General features: G+C 35.1%; 1 protein-coding gene across 12 annotated transcripts in view; it reads left to right on the top strand.

Annotated features, from left to right (window-relative positions):
* LOC6041584 (protein NDRG3) overlaps positions 1–22,294 on the top strand; it is a 183,494-nt gene that overhangs the window by 35,168 nt on the left and 126,032 nt on the right. Inside the window, exon 1 of one of the 12 annotated variants that reach the window (XM_038256116.1) lies at positions 10,794–11,115. The exons of the other annotated variants lie outside the window; for them this stretch is intronic. The gene's annotated coding sequence lies outside the window, so the exon portion shown is untranslated. Of the gene's footprint in view, positions 1–10,793; positions 11,116–22,294 lie in introns of those variants that run through there. 12 annotated transcript variants of the gene reach the window in all.

The raw sequence follows: 22,294 nt of genomic DNA, 5'->3' as shown, positions 1-22,294 counted from the left end.
CTAGATATAAAAAATATATTAATTATAAAAAAAATAAAGGGCTGAGATGTAGCAGAAGTGAGCCAAAACAGGCAATCCATAAACCACGTGGACACTAAAGAAGGAGAGGGGCTGTTGATTGTCCAATAGGGTGCCCAGAAAAAATGACACGCTGCTCCACAAGCGAAAAACGGATTTTTGAGTTATTTTAAGGATCTGTTCAAATTTTGACCAAGATTGGTTGAGATTAACCCATTGATACCCGAGCCTAAAGCTGGTAAAAAAAGTATTTCGTACAAAAATGATTTTTTTCAAATCGCTAATAACTTTTCAGGGTCCAGTTTTACAAAGCTGTACATAATTGTAGAACATTAAATTTCCATGGAAAATCTCACTTTTGGGAATATTTTGATGATATAAGCGCACCATGCAGACCAAACCGTAAGAAAATTGAGTTTTCCATACATTCTTTCTATTTTTCCCATACAAACTTCACCTTCGAGTATCAATGGGTAAATGTTGATCGATTTTACTGACTTGACCTAGAGTCCAAAAATAGCTCAAGGAACAATATTCAACTTGTGGAGCGAGGTTTTGAGAACAAGTCCCATATTCTGGGCACCCTATTTTTCAAGCTGAAAAATGAGAGTATTATTTTCAAATAAAAGTATCGACGTAGTGTATGGAGAACCCCTAAAATATATTATTCGAGCCAACTTCATATTTTATTTAATGATTGAAGCTAATTTAAATAATGTTTTGATTGAATAAATTTGGAACATCTAAAACAATCGGTTGAACATATTTATTTTTCAGCTTTATAAAGTTGCCGTAAAGCACTATTGAGTACTTGAATTTAGATAAATGCTTTATTGATGATTTTGTTTTTAACTGGAGTTCAATAATTATCAATTAAACAGTTCTGTTTTGTTAATCAGACTGATTTTCTTATACATTTATATGGATTTAAATTAAATCCCAAACATAACAAAATATGACCTATTCAATAGAATGATGAAGAATATACATTCTGAGAAAGACTATCAATAAAAAAAAACATTTTAATTTGTTTTATAAGAGTTGCATCTAAGACATTTTTTTTCTTTTTTACGAAATCCTTACCTCATCTGTTTTGTTTGGGATTATTTTTCAATCATAAATAATTAGCATGAAGATATTTTGTTGAAATTTTTATTCTTTTTCTTATATCACATTCTCTAAAATTGATGGTTTTATTAGAATTTTGAATTTATTTTCCCATTCACATAGCCCATAATAATATGAAATTGTTGAGTTTGTGTACCTCAACTGTTATTGAGATGATCGGATTAGTTCTGAAGTTTTTTTTTTTGAAAAAGTCCCTTAAACCAAATTTTCATTTTTTGCTTTTTGGGTGTTTTTGAATACCCCTGACTCAACGCGGTTCTAAAAACACCCAAAAACAAAAAATGAAAATTTGGTTTATAGGACCTTTTCAAAAAAAAAAAAAAAACTCCAGAGTTGTTAAAACAACAAAAAATAATAACAAAGATTTGTTTGAAGAATAACCCAAAATGTAATTAATCTGTTATTATCAATCCATCAATCCAATAACAAAAAAAATCATAACGGCGAACAACCAAACTTGTTATAAATAACATTAAATGTTATTGGCCTAGTTTTTTCAAATATCAGAAAATGTTATGCGCACGTTATTTCCGTCTGCTAAGGCAATTTTTAAATACAAATACATAGAAGCAATGTAATTGAAATTTTTATCCTGAATATTTTATTCCAAGGTCATAATTTTTTCAATTTCTTCCAGTTATTACAAATATATTTTCAAAAAAAAAAGTAACGCAATTATAATTTAAAATTTCATGCCTGATTTCCGTAATTTCAAAACAAAAAGCGTCGCATAGGCATATAAACTTGATTATCAAAAAAAAAAAAAATGCAAAATACCAATGAATTTTCAAAAATAAGTTTATCTCGAACTTAAATTCAATCGAAAAAATATTTTTTGCGGCAAACCGATTTTTTTTTTAAATTCAAAAGAGTTTTGAACGATCTAAAACATGCTAAGAATGATTCTTATAGCGGAGGAATGTGTTTTACATTTATTTCAACTGATTAATTTAACTGATGAATTTTCATAGAAATTTGGATTTTTTTATTTTTCCCCCTTTTAATTTTTTGGGCCAATGAAGGAGGGGTGACAAAAACTTTTAAAAATCTTTGCACCAGCCTGATTAAGCAGTGTCAACAGGTATGTAACGAAAAACTATGAGTCTGCAACATCAATTATTGAACTAACATTCCTCCCTTTCGTTGAACTGCAGGCTTCCTGGGAGCGCGCCGGTATTGACTAATAAAGAGGTTAAACAGTGAACGATGGTTGGCTCCCACTAATCCGTTTTGATTCTGAGTTGAACTATACAAAATTGTATATGTAACCATAACCAGATTTCAATTTCTTTGCGGTTTTTTCTACATGTTGAAACGGTTTTACACATCTTGTAGGAACTCGGAATGGTTCTAATTTGTTTTATTCGTAATTCTTACTATATATTTTTTAAATGTTTAATTCATTTGGCTGTATCGTACGTGCTCATCCAAAATTTAACCAATTCCAAAATTTTAACTTTCCTAGATCAGATTTTTTTTTTGCAATATGATAAATAATTATTCAAAACAAAATTAGAATATTTTATTATCAATCTTAATGGTAACTATCAATATTTAGGTAAAGAATATTTAAAAAAGCTGAACTGAATGTTTACATAAAACTGGCAGACCTACATTTTACAACTAATGTCACAATTTGATTTAAATAATAATTTAATAATGATATCGTTGCGAAACACATGGTAATTTCTTTACGTTTTTAGCTTGCGAGCTGTAATAATATTTTTATTTTTATTTTTAATAAGCTTTGGGCTTCCCAAATCATCTTTAACAGTTATTGCTCTTTTTATAAGTTTATTTTTACTCGTTTTTAAATTCATTAATTGATTAATTAATAAACATCTGTTGAATCAAACTAAAAAATGGTTAAATTGGCTTTTTATTATTTTACACAAATTTTTATAAAAAAATAACTCCCGGGAGTTTCGACCAACTATCCCGGGTATCTAAAATATGACCGATTTCCCGTGACAACATCAAAACTATATAAAAAATACATAAAAAGGTCATGCAATGTATTCTGAAATGTTAACAATCCATTTTACAACATTTTTGAGTCATCTAACATGTAAATATTAAATAAATAATTGATATTAAACCATAAACGTTAATCTGAATCCCGATCTAAACAAAATAAAAAAAAACAATTTAGCTTGAAGCAATCCATTTCAAAACTAATTACATTCCTTGGATACCTCTCCAATAATTTGCCTATATCTGCTAACAGTGTTGCGTTCTCCTTGAATTCAAATACTATTTATTAATACAACAACCCTTATTGCCTCGCGCCGATCGGGCACTGTTTACCAGCAGCAATTGCAATTATAGCGAAAAGCCTCTCGTTTCGATAACAAACTACCCAACTAAAAACACAATCCCACACAATCAGTGGTGCTGCAGAAACTGTGCAACTGCTGTTTCGACTCAAACAATTCAACTGCATCGATTATTGATTTTTCTACAAAACCATCAGCGTAATCATTAAAAAAATAACACAAATCATCATCATCATCGTACCAGCATTAACTCATCACTATTTTAGTACTCAGCACACACACATACACTCACCTACTTCCGAGTTCTGATCCAAATATCATTGTGCACCATCGTCGGGTAATTTTCCCCCGCAAGTTTTGTTATGTTTTATGTTTCATGTTATTGCTGCTTGCTTGTTGTCTGCCACTCATCCTGACAGGAAGTGTGCCTACGTACGATTTGTCGAAGTCACGTCACGGCGAGAACGACTCGTCGGGGCCAAATCAGGTGAAGTTGTGAAGTCTGATGCACCAAATGCTTTTCTTGCTCAAGGATCAACTTGCACAAAACATGAATAAACGCACTTCAAAAATAAATCGAATCATTTATGTACAGACAAATAATAGAATAAACTGATCAAATCTAGATGGTCATATTCCAATTGAATTGATTATCCTCAAACACAATAAAATTAAAGGATTTTCCGCTATCCTGCATGCTAGTCGATATCGCTGACAGGCGGTGAGTTCCGTGTGAATATTTCATGCGAACTCTCTACACGTTTTTGGTATTATTATTTCTGGATTCTTTCTTCCATTTTTTCTGCATTCCACCTATGTCAACACATGGGAGCGGTGGGTTTTCGCTTTTTGGGGAATTTTCTGAATTGAAGGGCCATGAAGTGGGTTGGATACGCAGTGAAGCTGGGTGGTGTTCTGTACGTGACATACGCACCAGAAAAGGTTAAACAGAGCTGGGATGAGCATATTGGATATTTTGTGGAGCATTATTAGCTGGGATATTTTCGAGTAAATATGAGCCTAAAACAACTGTGGATATTAAAGTATGGAACAGGCAATCTAAGTTTCATCTACAATTCAAACAAATGAAAAGATGCATGACTTATGTTTTAGCAGACGATAAATATAAAGATTGCAATCAATCTTTCGGGTTGAAAAATTCAATAAAGCTGAAGTTTACCAGATAGTTGCGTCCCATTTCACTTTAAAACTTGATGTAATGTTATATTAATTGTTTTGTTAATCGTTCAAAAACACTTTTTTTAGACATCTCAACCACCCCCCCCCCCTCCCTTCAATGCGTTTAAATGTGATTCTAAATGCCTAAAATGCATTTGTTTTCCACGCATCAGAATACCTTCTCCAAAAATCAAGATATCTGTTTTTTTTTGGTTTGCCCCCTGATTTTTTGGACCGATTTTGAAGGGGGTTGTTTCAAACAACTTCTTTTGCATAAATTCTGATGCAAACTTCCTTACTCACTGAGCTTTTTTAATTCTCGATTTTATTTAAAAAATGTGTTGATGTGTAATTGAACGTCAAAGTGCTGATATTCTAAATATGTTGTTCCCCTACATGCTCTCAAATAAATTTTTATAAGATAGATAAAAAAAAAAGGTATCAATTTAAAAAAAAAATCTTACACCTATTTCATTTAGACAATCTTGGCAAAATCACGAGATCGCTTCAGATTTTAAGCAACTCAATTATCAAAAAATCGAGAATTTTGGCTCTAGTTCAACTTTTCTTTTCATAAAAGTAAGCAGTTTCAAAAAAATGATAACCTAAACCTAAAAAATGCTTTGTGTGTTTTTTTATTGTATGAGAGAGATTTTACACTTATGTGCATTCATCTCTTGAGCAATTATCTGAGATTTCGGTCATTCGTTTTTTTCTGTATTTTTTAAATTCGGCTGAAACTTTTTTGGTGCCTTTGGTATGCCCAAAGAAGCCATTTTGCATCATTAGTTTGTCCATATAATTTTCCATACAAATTTGGCAGCTGTCCACACAAAAATAATAAGTAAAATTACAAAAATCTGTATCAGTTGAAGGAATTTTTTGATCAATTCAGTGTCTTCGGCAAAGTTGTAGGTTTTGATAAAAACTATACTGAAAAAAATGATACACGGTAAATAAAATTTTTGGTGATTTTTAATTTCACATTTTGTCGGTGTTTTTTTTTGCAAATCAAGTTTGAGTGACAAAAAGTGAAATTAAAAATCACCAAATTTTTTTTACCATGTATCACTTTTTTCAGTGTAGTCCATACCCATACCACAACTTTGCCGAAGACTCAAAAAATTCCTTCAAAAGATGCAGATTTTTGTAATTTCACATATCATTTTTGTATGGACAGTAGGGTGGTCCAAATCCGGACTTTTTTGGGGCTACCCCCTGAAATCAAAGATTGTCCCATCACTAGGCTAAATTCCAAATTTGAGCTCATTCTGACCACGGGAACCCCTCCCTCCAATCGCTTAAAGTTTGTATGGGAAAAATCGTCAAAATGTATGGAGAAAAGCAACTGTTTTACTTTTTTACCTGTGGAAGGCGCCATAATTATCTGATTCTTACCATTTCTCAAATGTAGAACCTTCATTAAATTTGGAACAACTTTCCCGAAGACACCATATTTTTAGGATTTTTTCCCGCGAAGTTATTAGCGCCCAAAACTGACCATTTTTGCGCGGCTAGCTGTAAGGGGCTACCTAACAACGATGTTTAATTTCAATTCGTACACGCACGTGCTCTCTCTCAGGTTCAAACTCTCTCACGACACGAGCTTGCTCGCCTGCCTGTCTGCCTGTTTGCCTACAAGCGCGCGCTGTTACTCTGCTTGGACTTTTATCGTCGTCGTCGTCGTTTTCGTTTGCTATCTGCTGCGCTGCGTTCCTGCATGTTTATTATAATTTTCAACTAAAATACCAGGTTTGTTTTGAGATATATTTAGCATATAAATTCTTAAATTATGTCAAAAATTAAAAAATGCGCCGAAAAAATAGTTTAAAGAAAAGACAGCTTAGGCTCAAACAAAAAATTACAGCAAATCTCATGAGAACAGGGTTTGTTTGTTTTTCCAAGCATTACACGCAGTTTTTCGTATTTGCTAAAGAAACATGATAATGATTCAATTTAAAAAAAAATCTTCAGGTAATACAAATGTTGTTCCTTTAGGTACTTTGCTTTAACAAAAATATACTTTAGTACAAATCAGAACAAATCAAGGCAATTTTACAATTATTGCTGCAAATTTTCATTGATACTCTCTAAAATTATTTTTTTATTCTTTCTGGAAATTTCTTTCTGTGTTCCTAGACCACCTGCAACAAATATTGCAACTGTTTATCATTTTTTGTCAGTTTACCTGTATTTTTTTCGATTTAGGATCTCATCTCTTTCTGCACAATCGTTAACTACCTTCAGATCTTGCAGTTGCGGCCTTCCTTTAAGATACTCATTTGGATTCAGTTTTTAAAAAAATCCAAAGAAAATTCCTTCCTTTTTTTATCTAAAAAAAACTGCATGGTATTTCTTGTAACAAAAGCAGATAAATTAAAATCCAAAACGTTTGCAATTAGGTTTGGATCAGAACAGATGACGATTCATGAATGAACTAATTCATCAAATTTGTACTCTCTCTCACACGCTCTTATAATATGATATCTATTGTTGTGTTTTTTCGTTTTGTTGATCACATATGTGTGTGTGTGTGTGTGTGCAACCAACCAAACGGGACCACGCGGTCACTTCTTGCAAATTGAGTTGTTTCCATGTATTTTTTTAGATCTTCATTCTATACATGCAAATAACTCGCATAGGCATTTGGATGGTGTTAGCTCTGCCGAGCTTCGGTGACCCATTTCTACGCTGGCTAGCCGAGCGCGAAGTCCCTCAGCTTTTATCGACAAGCCCCGCCCTGAAGAACGTTTGCACCAATCGGGTTCAAACGTTATTTAGAACTTCCGAACCCTTGTCAAATGGACAAGGACCCAGCGCGTATATAGTTTGATAGTAACAGTATTCCTAGTTCCAGGCATCGCTCACCAAGCCGTGATGGTCTAGTGGTTAGCATTTTTGCTTACCAATCCAAAGGACGGGGGATCGAACCCCGACTCGGGCGACTTTGATTTTTCGTTCATGTTCAGAGTTTCAAGATTAATATTTCCTATACTTTCTCGTTGGGAGCAGATGGGAATCGAACCCAGGACCATTCGCTTAGAAAGCGAACACCGTAACCAGTCAGCCACGGCCGCTCCTTTCGTTTTGTTGATCACATATTACATTAAATTTTATATCTCAAAACAAACCTGGTATTTTAGTTGAAAATTATAATAAACATGCAGGAACGCAGCGCAGCGGACGGCAAACGAAAACGACGACGACGACAAAAGTCCAAGCAGAGAAACAGCGCACGCTTGTAGGCAAACAGGCAGGCAGGCAGGCAGGCAGGCAGGCAGGCAGGCAGGCAGGCAGGCAGGCAGGCAGGCAGGCAGGCAGGCGAGCAAGCTCGTGAGAGAGTTTGAACCTGAGAGAGAGCACGTGCGTGTACGAATTGGAATTAAACATCGTTGTTAGGTAGCCCCTTACAGCTGGCCGCTCAAAAATGGTCAGTTTTGGGCGCTAATAACTTCGCGGGAAAAAATCCTAAAAATATGGTGTCTTGGGGAAAGTTGTTCCAAATTTAATGAAGGTTCTACATTTGAGAAATGGTAAAAATCGGATAATTATGGCGCCAGGTAAAAAAGTAAAACAGTTGCTTTTCTCCATACATTTTGACGATTTTTCCCATACAAACTTTAAGCGATTGGAGGGAGGGGTTCCCGTGGTCAGAATGAGCTCAAATTTGGAATTTAGCCTAGGGACCATCCATAAACCACGTGGACACCTGGGGGGGGGGTATGGCGATTGTCGACGATCCATACAAAAAAGATTTTTTTTTGTATGGACAATTGTCCACGAGGGGGGGGGGGGGTTTGATATTTCCAAAAAAGTGTCCACGTGGTTTGTGGATGGTCCCCTAGTGAAGGGACAATCTTTGATTTCAGGGGGTAGCCCCAAAAAAGTCCGGATTTGGACCACCCTAATGGACAGCTGCCAAATTTGAATGGAAAATTATATGGACAAACTAATGATGCAAAATGGCTTCTTTGGGCATACCTAAGGCACCAAAAATGTTTCAGCCGAATTAAAAAATACAAAAATTAAAATTAAAGAAAAAAGACCGATTCCGTAGAGAACTGCTCTCTTATTTAAAATGCTTTGTGTGTTTTTTTCGTTTTTTTATTACTCGTCGAAAAATATCAATATAAAAAAAATATAAAAATATCATTGAGAAAACATCTCAATAAAACTAATAATCATAGTAAATATTGTTTGATCCCGTGGCCAATGTATGACTTGCAAGCTGATTTATTTTCACATTCACATTGATGATAAGTGAAAGTGGTTTAAAATGGAAGGAGTAATTTTGGTTTTTAACAAATGATTTTCTACATTTTTATAGTAATCAAACATTTTATTTTTTCTTACTTACTTTAATAAAAGAAAAAAGTTTTGCTTAAAAAATCAATCAATAGTAACGTATAATGTAGAAAATATAATACAATTAGAAACGCATCCCATTTTTTTCAAGCTATTTTGTTTTTCTCAAATTATACCTATTTGAACAAATCATTTTCAAAACCAGTTGATAGAAACTCGCTTGCTTACTTCCTACATGGAGAAAAAAGAATTCCAAAAATCGTGAACAAGCCTTTTTGAAAATGGGAGCCACGAACAAAGTGTTAAAATTCAATGGTACGTTTGAAAAAACGCAAACAAAATTCAAAATATTGTTTTTGAAAAGATCAAAAAACTTCATGAATGTTTCATATTTAAACATTGAAAATCGCACCACTAGTTGCTAAGATATCGACATTAGAAAAATCAGTTTTTCTGTTTCTTTTTTTTTTACCCGCCGTATCTCGACGAAATTGTAGAAAAATCTCTGAACTTTTTGAAAAAAATAGTTTTCAAAAATCAATACACCGGATTTTTTCGGACAAAATTTAAATTTGAATGGCTATATTTTTAAAACGTTAAACTAAATAAAAAAAATGTGAAGTTCTTTTCGATTGCAAATTTGATTTTGCATAGAAAAAAAGGTCAAGAATTATAAGTTCAAGATTTATTTTTTTACAAAAATCACTATTTAAAAAAAAAAATCATAACTCGTCGGCAATATTTTGGTCCATACTTCTAAATGGCTTGAAAGATGTGGGATAATGTCCTCTAAATCATCAAACAATCAAAAATAATAAAAAATACGGATTTGGGAAATTGATTTTTTTGTGAAAAAAAGTTAATTGAAAAAAATCATCACTTTGTTTCCGTGCACCTATTTTTTCAGAATTGTCCTTATCAATTCCAAGGGAATGATGGAACGGGAGGAATAACAAATCCGCTTTAATGATTTCAAGATTGTTCAGGTGTAAACCGAAAACGTGATCAAAAAGTAAAGTGAATGAATAAGGCTTTAAACTGCTTATTTGATTGTTGGTGTACAGGACGACGCACTGTTTAATTATTTCCTGGCGTACACTTAATTTTGGAGCCCAAAACCAGTTATTGAAACGTCGAAGACCAAGATTGTTTACTTTTTGCTCCTTGGTCTGACAGTCTTGGTCTGACAGCTTTATCATGGATTTTGGTCTGGTCTAGGTGAGGGATAGGATGAGCACCTTTCTGATCAATACCTACAACTTTGCCGAAGATACCAAATCAATCAAAAAATTCTTTGAAATTTTACAGACTTACGAATATTTACGTACCATTTTTGTATGAGCAGCTGCCAAAGTTGTATGGAGACTTTTATGGGCGAACCAATGACACAAAATTACTTTTTTGGTCATGGAGATGGCCCCCACAAAGTTTGAGCCAAATCAGAAAAGATAAGTATAATCCATTTCCGGGTTTCGTGGAGAATTGCTCGAATAATAAATTCAATGAAAACCAAAACTTATATCATTTCCTAGATTTGGCAACACTGTTTCCAAACACCATTCCCATGTGCAACCGAAAACGTCAAACGTTCAATATTTCCACCACTTTTCCCCCACACGATATCCTTTTTCTCCCATGTTTTCCCACCCAACTTCCCATCTGACAGCTGGAAGCTCCATGCTCACACACAACTGCACTCTCGCGCGCACCAGTATTGGTGCCATCGAGCGCGCACCCTCCTGCTTCATTTTCCACCGCATCAACAACAGTGAGCAAGCATTTTCTCACTGCCAGTTTTCCACACAATTTTCCCACACTCGCGTGTTTGTGTGTGTGTGTGTTTGAGTGTGCGTGACACCAGCCAGGAGAACTGTCATTCCAACACACAGCCTGCTCGTCCTTTTTCACACTCTGTTCTTCGATTCGCATAAAATCGTCTCGTCGTCCTGGGAAGCCTTGTGCCGTTACACAACTCGCGTGAATTCAGGACCGTTCGAAGCTCAGAGTTCTCCAGAGACCCCTGCCAGTCGGAAGTCGGTCGTCTTCACGGTCTTCGCGGAAAAGCCTAGTCCTTTGTGTGGTGTTGCCTGGATTGTCCGGAAGTGGTCGCAGTGGTGAGAAAAGCGGGTTCTTTGGTGAAAATTCGGGTGGAAATTTGGTGCACCTTTTGTGAGCAGTTTTCTTCGACGAGCCTGCACTAGATCTTAAGGTAATTATGAGCAATTTTTGGAACGGGGAAAAGTCCACTTTTCCTGCTAGCTGAGCTGTGTGTCGTTGTCGCGCGATGGCTTTTCGTACCAGTTCCGGGAAAAAACGGGGTCAACCGATTTTTCCGGGGGGACTTTCCCGTAGCTGTCGATGGTGCTAGAGCCGTTTTCTTCGAGCTGTGTTGTGTAATGTTTTCATTTTCGTTCAGTTTAATTCACTGCCTTAAGTTGAACAAAAGTTAAAGCTATTATTTGATGAAAAAAGGGGCGCCCAGTTGGGAAAATTCGATTTTCCAAACCCCCTTTCCACTCCCACCAGCCAGCGCAAAAGTCTCACGTCATGCGACGGGGGTTACATAAGAGCCGTCAGTACTGGTAAGCTGCAAAGTTGGGCTTCGGATTCTCGGTCAGTGCCTTCCGAGAGGGGGGAAGTTGAGCGGGGTGACGGACGTAAATTGTCCTGAATGACTGGTGTGAGCAAAAAAAAAAGATCCAACTACATTTAGTCATAGCCAGACAGAGGGAAAATGCGATTTGTTTCCGAGAAAAAAGTGTCACCAATACCAATGAAGACATTAAGGGTCCTGACAGCAGCAGCAGCAGCAGTGAGAGCCCATGCAGCAAAACAAGGATACTCACCAACACAGCTCAACACAGTAGTATTTGACAGTTCTGGTGGGGGAGGCAAAACGTGACTTGAAGTTGTGTTTTGGGAGATTTTCCCACACCCACACTGAATCGCGAGGATTTTTTTTTTGTTTTTCCTTGTACCGAAACTGCATTTGACGCACGTTCTAGCGTGGTTTTTGCTAGAAAATGGATATCTCTTTCATTTCACACAAAAAAAAAGGAAAGATAGAAAGTCAAATTATTTTAGCTGAAATCAGACACGTTCGGCGTTGGTTCGTGGTGCACTGATCTGGTTGGTACTAATCAGAAGAGAAAATAAACCCCGACTGGAGTAGAGTTGCTAATGAATCTGGCATGTTCAGTGGGTTTAGTTGAACGTAGGGAAAAACAAAAGATGTCGTGAGCGGTTGGTTATGAAATGTGTGTGTACGGGGAATGTTATGTAACTGTTGCGATGTCTCATGTGTTATTTCTTTGAGAAAATAATGTGAGAATAAGGGTTAATATGTTTTATATGACAAAACAAGTTCGTAAACTCGCATTTTACAATCTCCTCAATTAAATAGAAGTTTTAGAATATTTAAAATCTGGCAACAAGGTTGAAAGTTTACACTTTTTTTTGTTACATTTCATATTGATTGCAATTAAATATTGACAGAAATGCTCTTAAATCTAAAATCATTAGGTTGAATTTTTCAAGCAAATGTATCAATATTTTACATGTACTTTAACATGAACAAATGAAAAAGTTACTTTTTGCGCTTCTCTTTGTTTCGTCGTCCGTGTCTGTCGCGGGTGACCATGAACGGCCATGATCGATGACGACCAACTTTTTCTAAACTTTTTTTTCGTAAAATCGCGATAACTCGTGATGTTTATAAGCAAACCCCTTATGTCTATATATCAAAATATTTGTAATTGTCTGCTCTACAACTTTGAAGAACATTGTTGTACTCTAAAAAATAACCCTGCAAAGTTAGAAAAAACACGAAATTTTAAAATGAAATAAAATTATTTTTTGTTCTAAATAAAAAAATAACCTTTCTGGGTCAATGTAGATTCGAAAAGTACATTAAATTTCCCATAAAATGACATATTCCAAATTTTTTTACAGTCGAGTAATAGAAAATAGGAGAATTTTTAAAACTTTTTGAAAGTTTTTTTGATGAAAAATACGTTTTTTCGGAATTCTGAGTACGCCATCGCCCAGTTTGATTTTACTTAAAAGTCCCTTTGACACCAAATTTCTATCTCATCACCGTTTCAGGCTGCAAATTATTGAAAAACACCTCTTTTTTCGCATGTTCAAAAATGGAAGGAGTCGTACCGCCCCTCCGTCACGAGATATCAAAAAACGGACCTCGGATTCGTGATCAGGGACAAAAGTTACCCGTTAGGACAAAGTTTCACGCAAATCGAAGAGGGGTCGGGGCAACTTTTCCCGATTTCGTGTGAGTTGGTAGAGAATTACCCATATAATTTTTTAAGAAATTTATCAAAAATAATAGTAATCTACGGTTTTACCCGAGAACTGTTGACAATTTGAATTCTAACCAAAATTAAACTCATTGAAATCGAAAAAAAAACTCAAAAAACTTACAATTTTGTGTATAAATCTATCAAAAAGAATTAACACTTAAACTACCAAGCGCGCGTAAAAAAATTGTTTTTTTTTTTATATGGAACCAACATTATTTTCCGCGCAATTGGTTGTTTAGGTCATTTTATTGTTCTACTTTAAATTCAATCTTTAGATATTTATTTTATTACTTTGAATTATAATTAGAAAACCCACTAAATTTTCGTTTTTCTCTAGTAAACTTTGTTCACTCGCAAATGTGAGATTTGGTAAAACATGTCTTAGAAAATCTCTCTTGAACTTCCAAGAAAACATCAATCAGTAAACGACTTTTTCGAGAATTTTACTGTCGACAATGAAGATGTACTAGTAAAATCAAAATTCCTTCCGATAACCAAGAAATTTTTATTCAGTTTTTTTGTGCATCAAAAAAGAGAAAATAATGAATTAAAAAAACTTTAATTACAAGCACAAGTATTTTCCGAAAACACTAAGATAAATAATCCGACAAGGCCCCGTAATATGGATTCTTTCACGATATTTTGCGAAGTGAATCGAAATATTATGCCTTGAGAAACTTTAATTTACATTTCTGACCTTTTGAAAACAATAATAAAATGTTTCTGAACCTAATTTACCAGATTTCTAGCTTTCTTTGAAATTACCTTAAAATCAAAGCTGGTAGAAACAGACCACCGAAGAAAGTTATTTTCTTTGAACAGTTTGTCATTAAAATAAATAAACAAACAGCCCGGACACACATTTGAGCATTGAACATTGCTAAACAAGAGTAGTTAATCAAAGGCTTTGATAATAAACCTAAAATTATGTTTTCAATTCTCTACCATATTACGTTTCAACACATTTTCGAAGCAATAAGATTGTAGAGACCAGTTTTCAGAAAAATTTCCCTTCACAAATATCAGTTTTTGTGTAATATACTTTTTAAATATAAAAAGCGACTTTCTTAAAATATCTGGATTTACATCTCTTTCCTTTTGATGAACACTGCCTACTGAGTATTTAAAATGATTCTAAAAAAATCGTAATTATAAAAACAAACAAAATATGATTATACTAACTCAAATCTTCTTAATTTGATTATCAATGCAGAAAAATGCATTTCAGATTGTTTTCAGTTAATAAGACTTCTAATTCCAATAAAATTATGATGTTTGTTTTCTTGATTTTTCGGAAAAATTTAAAAAGGATTACGGAGGATTACGATTCCAAAATGTAAGACTATTAAAAAACTTTTAATATATTAAATTTCAAATTATTTTTTAAAAAATTGTGCCGAAAATTTCACAAAATTTTAATTTTAAAGTTAAAAATGAAAATTGAAGGCAATTTTCTCAGATCTCCAAAAATATTTGTGGCATGAGTGCTTTTTCTTCATGAATTTTTAATGAATAAAAAAATAAATAAAAAAAAAACTTATCAAGCTAACTTGAAAATGGTATATTTTATAAAAAAAAGGAAAAAAGAATGAATCCAAAAATTGTTTTGGAAATTTAGATTGACAATATTTTAGAACAAAACCAAAACTTTGCCGAAGACATCAAATTGATCAGAGAGTCCCTTTTGAATATTCAGAATTTTGATTGTTCAAATGCCCATTATGTACACAGAAAAAAAATCATGGTGATATTACATCTGGGAAGGGGTACATCTTTTATGTCAGAAAAAGGTGTAATTTTTCCTCTGGAAATGTGTAATTTTACCACTTTTCTGGTGTAATGTCACTTTTTCAGTCTAAATTGAGGTAAAATTACATCATAAGAGAGGTAATATTCGACCTTCCAAAATTACAGCTTCCAAATTTACATTATTTTTTTCTGTGTATGACCATCCCTTAACATTGGACGGAGCCCTGTGTGGGAAAACAAATTATGCAAAAAGCCTTTTTACATAGGGAATGCATGGACAAAAGAAATGTTGATTAGAAAAAAACTAAGATTATAATTCTTCTTATTTTAAATATAGTTGCAAGCGACCCTTTTTCCAGATTTAAACCAATTTTTTTCCTGCATTTTTTTTCAATTTGGTTTTTTTATATCTGTATCGGGAGAACGAATTATCTGAGCACAATGGTAATATTACATCTGGGAATGTGTTTTTTCACCACTTTTCTGGTGCAATATCACTTTTTCAGGCTAAACTGAGGTAAAATTACATCATAAAAGAGGTTATATTCAACCTTCCAAATTTACACAATTTTTAATTATGTAGAAGTGAACAATATTTTTGAAATCTCTTTATTTATTATGTCAATCATCAAAAAAAAAGAGACAACTCAAACAGAGTTTGAAAAATGGCCCGTCATTACCAAGCAAAACTATTGGTGACAGTAGTAAGGTCCAAAGGGGCATCCACTGAGCATGGCCAATGGCCACTTCCGTTCGTGTTTTGAATACATTTAACGCGGGGCTTACTTCCTTGCTCACATGAAACCCACAACACTCCGCAGGCGCTTACGTCATTCCGCCATTGTTTTAGCATATAAATTCATGTCTGTTGAGCACACACTGTTCTTAAGCGGACTTGATGTAGTTGTCACGTGTTGTCACGAAATGCTGCATGTTGTTGCAACGTGCCTCAACTGCCGCCAAGCAACAACATGCACTGCCCTTTTTGACGGTTTGTGTGTGTGAGGAGTTTGATCTATAATTGCAGGGAGGCTTAAATATCGATGTGGTCACCTGAAATAAAGGGTCGATTGTCGTTTATTTTTGAAACGTTTTTAAAGTAAAATTAAAAAAAACTCTTGATCAAACCAAAAAAAAGAAAAAAAAACAATTTGTTCCACAACGTACAACATCGCGTAGTAATGAAACTCTGCTTTGCACTGATAACTCCACAAAGCAAAACTCTTCCAGCCCGCCAACCAACACAAAAGTTAAATAAATAAATAAGCCATAAATTCGCTTTTATTGGCCTCTCTCCCGACCCAACCACAGCTTTTTGCTGCGAGATGCAGCTTTGCAAAGCTGGGCCGGGGGAAAAAAGCAGCTGTGTGTCAGTCTCGAGTCCGGCAGCGGAGTATCACAGCCTATACGGAGAAGTTGGAAATAGTTTTGCGGTTTTCGCAAGCGACAGCCAACTTTGGCCATCAAAATGTTGGCTGTTGTGATGGTTTGTCGCAGAAGCTTTTGACGTTTTTAAGGAAAAATATTAAAAAAAAAAATAAAAAGTGCATGATTTTTTTTATTTTTAGGCAGCTGCAATTTGTATGATGAGTGGCAAATTTGCAAAATCGATTTCAAATTAATAAAAATCGACATGCGACAAAATGCCACAACGGCGACGCCGTGCAGATGTCATGTTGGGGGTAATCAAGTGCTGATCATTCCAGGAAAGGGGTTTGTTTGTTTCAACTAATCCCATTTGTGTTGAGCAGGCGGGAGAGGTGGGTGGAGTGTCACACTGGAAGGTTGCCAACGATTTAATTTGAATGACGTTAATTTGACTGTGTGGCGAGAAAGTTCGGATCTGGGTGGGAAACAAGACATAACATATTCTGCAATAAAAATTAGAAAGAGGCGAAACTAAATTAAATTTTGAGTACGATTCTTAGAAGGACACGGAATCTATTATAGTGATCGATAGGATTTCAAAAGAAGAAGTCCGTTTTCGTCTTCACATGGAATGAACTGTTTGCTTGCCCTCTGGATTCTTTGAAGTCAACGATGAAAATCCATTTGGGAAATGTTAGCAAAGGAAATCTAATTTCATGTGATTCCCAACTCTGATCTTCCCTTTTGTTTTGGAAAAAGAATTGATTTGAAAAATGGAACTTATTTTTTCATCTAAACTTTCTGACCTTAAATATTTCCATGTTTCAAACGATAGCAAATTTAATGCTTAAAAAATTAAGTTAACTTAAAATTTATAATATCAGCTCAATTTTCACAAAAAAATACTTCATCTGAAAATTTGGAAAGATTTTGCGCCAAGAATTATGTAAATTTACATCTGTTTTTGTGAAATTTTCAACTATTCACAAAAAATTAGGCAAATTTCATAGAAAAAGTGGTAATGTTAATCCAACCAAATTTTCAACCTTCTAAAATCAAACTTTCATTACTGTTCACTTTTTTTCTGAATAACACAAGCAAAGTGTCAAGTTTTCACTTGCCTGGGTTTGCCTTTTTTGTGCCCCTCAAAAAAGCAAATTTTTGCTAATGGTTCTGCCAACTGTTTGATCGGGGGACCGGAAAGCGAAATATGCGAGAAACTTCAACACTCGATTGAACCCTCCGCCGGAAAGTGACCCTTGAGCCATGAAATTTTTGCTGAGCGGCGGAAATTGTTTTTTTTTTTACGGGCGATGAAATTTTGTTGGGTTGACGGGATGAAAGAAATATAATTGAAAATCTTTTTTGGAAAAAATGCTTTGGAATGGCGATTGATTACCGAGCATTTTTTTATTTCATGAATTTTGTTTTTTATTTCATGAATTTTGTTTTTTCCTCTCTTTACAGGCTAATATTTTGATGATTTCTGAATTTTTTAAATATTTTCCTTGCACTTTGGTAAAATACTTACAGTTTTCGAACTATCTTCTTTCTTCTTTTTAAAATGTTTGTGTTTTTCAAATTAACACAACACATTTCAAAATAAAATTATATCAATTTCTATGCATTTGGGACTGTTTTCAATTTGGATCATTTCCAAAATCCCTTTTTATTTCCACGAACCATTTGCTCCAAAAAATTCCCATTTGTAGCTTAGCCCTGCCGGAAGCAAATCTCCATCATCTCCAATTTTCCACCAAAAATAACCCACAAAGCTCAACCATCCAAAGTGTGTTTCCCATACATCACGCGAAATGGAGGCCGCCAAATGACCTACCAACCAGCTAGACTTCTTCTTGCATATCGATTCACTCGATTGCGATTAAATCTTAACGGCCTATTAACCAACATTAAACCCGCAAATACCTTGGCGGTGAAGCCGTTGTCGCCAGGCACTGCTTTCCCAGACGAGCGGAAAACCTGCTGTTCTTGTTAGTCTCAATCCCATTTAGGTGGGATTCGAAATTGGTCGTAGACCGGGTTAGTGAGTTTGGACCATTTCGCCGAATGGTCGTCTCCCAGAATGTGTCAATTTGGCAAGTGGTCATTTCACCGTTTGTTTTCAAAAAGGAATGTATTTCTTCAAGCAATAAATAATACATGATTCGATGAAATGTCCAATTTACCATCAAGCTATCGGTGAAATGGCCTTTCGAAGAAATGATAGTCTCAAGAAAACGCTGTTTCCAATGAACTCCGAGTTCGATATTCTAGCTGTCTACGGTTAATAGAAACATGATTCGATCAAATGCTCAATTTGCCAACAAGTTTTCGGTGAAATGGCCTTTCCAAGAATCGACCTTCCTAAGAAATGACGTTACACTTGAAATCCAATTTTGATATTTTAGGCGTCAAATATGAATCGAAACATCATTCGATTAAATGGCCAATTTGTCAACAAGCTTTCGGTGAAATGACCTTTCGAAGAAACGACCTGCTCAAGAAACGGTGTTCCACATGAACTTTATGTTTGATATTTTAAGCGTTGAAGGCGATTCGATGAGATGGCCAATTTGCCAACAAGATTTCGGCGAAATGGTCTTTCGAAGAAACGAACTTTTCAAGAAACGATGTTTTACATGAATACCAAATTTGGTACTCTAAGAGTTAGTAATGAATAGAAACATGATTCGATGAAATGGCCAATTTGGCAACGCATTTTCGGTGAAATGGCCTTTCAATGGAATGACTTTCTCAAGCAACAATGTTTTACACGAACACCAAATTTGATATTCTAGACTTTGCAGATTAACCGAAACATCATTGAAATGGCCTTTTGATGAAACGACTTTGTCAAAAAACGATTCACATAAACACTAAGTTTGGTATTTAACGCGTTGAAGGCAATTCGATGAGATGGCCGAAAGTTTTCGATTTAATGGCCTTTCGATGGAACGGCTTTCTCAAGAAACGAAATGCCATTCCACATGATCACCATTTTTTATGTTATAGGTATTTATGGTGAATAGAAGCAAAATTTGATGAAATGGCCAATTTGCCAACAAACCTTTCGGTGAAATGGCTTTCTAAAGAAACGTCCTCCTAATGAAACGAACACATGAGCAAGCAGGTTTGATATTTTTTTAATATTTGACATTATTGGTGAATAGAATTATGATTCGACGAAATGGCCAATTTTTCAACAAGCTTTCTCAAGAATCAAAGTTTCACATGAACACCCAGTTTGATATTCTAGGCATTAATGGTGAATAGAAACAATATTCGTTGAAATGGTCAATTCGGTGAAATAGCTTTTCAAAGAAACGACTTTCTTGAGAAAAGATATTTCACATGAAAACCAAGTTTGGTATTCTAGGCGTTTAATGGTTAATCGAAAAATGATTCTTGGCGCTAAAGATCATGATCCGATGAAATGGCCATTTGACAAAAAAAATCTATTCGATGGTATGATCATTCGGTTCGGTTCGGTTGGTTCACTTAAAATCCCAAGTATTAAACCATGATTCGGTGAAACGACCATATGATCAAAAGGCCATTCGATGCAATGATAATTTGAAAAGGACTACTTTCTCACACAAACCAACAACAATATTCCAGGCGTTGAGGATTCTTTGATTAATTTGATGAAACGATTCTTCGATAAACCAACCTTTCGACAAAATGACCACCACCCTTGAATCGCGTCCATCCGTCCACCAACCACGCGCGGGTTCAATGAGAAATTACCAATGTTAATCGCGTTCACTGCGTCCAAAGTTGCTGGTGATGGTAATTCGTGGAACGTGTTCACGCGGCTTCTTCCTTTTCCTCAATTTCTTGAACCGGCCACCAACCAGCCGGTTGACGGTCAGGGTCTTGAAGCCGTCGCCCCCCAGGCTGGGATCAAAAGCTTCGGCGAAAGGCCGTTCCACGATTTGATAAACTTTTCGAGTGTTGGCGAATCTCAAGGTGAAGGTCGCCGTTGGAGACTGTTTTTGCGGGCGTCGTTTTTGAGGTTATGTAACGTTTCGACACATCGCAAAATTTATAGTAAATATCAATTTAACAAACAACTGCAAGAAATCTTTAATATGGAATCCCAACCCCAGAAAATTTGCATACCTTCAGGCGCATTATTTTTCACAGTGCCACCGGGTGAAGGCCAAATGAGTCACAAAGTTAGGGCGCGTGGGCGGCTCGAAAAAGTTATTCCCAAAACCCCCCGCCAACCCATGGATGGGAAGCTCATTTGTTTTATCTGAGGGTTTTTTTTCCTCGCTCTCATTCCAGTTCGCACCTCGCAACTTGTTGTCGAGAGGTCTGGCGAAAAAAGCTCCACTCCGAGGGTTAGAGTTTTTTTGGAGAGAGAAAAACTAATTTACCGCAACGGGGTTGAGAACTCTCTTTTTGGAGTACAGGCTGGAAGGGTGAAGTGGTTGAAAGGATGGCAAACAGATTGTTTTTTTTTCTTCTTTTTTTTTTGCTGGAATGCGTTAATTAACCACGTGAAGGATGGACTTTTTTCGCACTTGGGGTGGGGAAGGTTTATCTTGTCTCAATTAGATTTTATCTTAATCTTTCAAAAGCATTAGGTTTCGTCAAGCAATTCAATGATAAATTTATCATTCTTTATTTAGTTAATTTTCGTTAGCCTTTCTTCATGACAAGCTTTTTATTATTTTAACATCTTTTGATCTACGATAAACATACCCACTGTTCTGTTTTTTTCTTCAATTTTGAGTATTTTTATGAATTTATTTATCCTGTTTAATTGTTGTTTCTATTGGGTAATTCTCTACACGGAGAAAAAAGCGTTCCGAAAATCGTGAACAAGCATTCATGAAAATAGGAACTACGAACAAAGTGTTCAAATTGCATGGAACGTTTTTCAAAAACGTTCCATGGCATTTGAACACTTTGTTCGTAGTTCCCATTGTCATGAACGCTTGTTCACGATTTTCGGAACGCTTTTTTCTCCGTGTACCAACTCACACGAAATCGAGAAAAGTTGCTCCGACCCCTCTTCGATTTGCGTGAAACTTTGTCCTAAGGGTTAACTTTTGTCCCTGATCACGAATCCGAGGTCCGTTTTTTCATATCTCGTGACGGAGGGGCGGTACGACTCCTTCCATTTTTGAACATGCGAAAAAAGAGGTGATTTTCAATAATTTGCAGCCTGAAACGGTGATGAGATAGAAATTTGGTGTCAAAGGGACTTTTATGTAAAATTAGACGCCCGATTTGATGGCGTACTCAGAATTCCGAAAAAACGTATTTTTCATCGAAAAAAACACTAAAAAAGTTTTAAAAATTCTCCCATTTTCCGTTACTCGACTGTAAAAAAATTTGGAATATGTTATTTTATGGGAAATTTAATGTACTTTTCGAATCTACATTGACCCAGAAGGGTCAATTTTTTAATTTAGAACAAAATTTTTCATTTTAAAATTTCGTGTTTTTTCTAACTTTGCAGGGTTATTTTTAAGAGTGTATTAATGTACTACAAAGTTGTAGAGCAGACAATTACAATAATTTTAATTTGCATACATAAGGGGTTTGCTTATAAACGTCACGAGTTATTGCAATTTTTGGAAAAAAAAGCTTTGAAAATGTTGGTTGTCGTTGATCATGGCCGTTCCTGGTCACCCGCGACAGACACGGACGACGAAACAAAGAGAAACGCAAAAAGTAACTTTTTCCAAACTTTTTTTTTTCGTAAAATCGCGATAACTCGTGATGGTTATAAGCAAACTCCTTATGTTTATATACCAAAATTTTTGTTATTGTCTGCTTTACAAATTTGTAGAACATTGTTACACTCTAAAAAATAACCCTGCAAAGTTAGAAAAAAACACGAAATTTTAAAATGAAATTTTTTGTTCTAAATGAAAAAATGACCCTTCTGGGTCAATGTAGATTCGAAAAGAACATTAAATTTTCCTAAAAATGACATGT

Source organism: Culex quinquefasciatus, chromosome 2 (assembly GCF_015732765.1).
Source record: "Culex quinquefasciatus strain JHB chromosome 2, VPISU_Cqui_1.0_pri_paternal, whole genome shotgun sequence".
NCBI lineage: Eukaryota > Metazoa > Arthropoda > Insecta > Diptera > Culicidae > Culex > Culex quinquefasciatus.
Note: the sequence above shows the minus strand (reverse complement) of the source record. Positions and strands in the feature narration are given on the sequence as shown.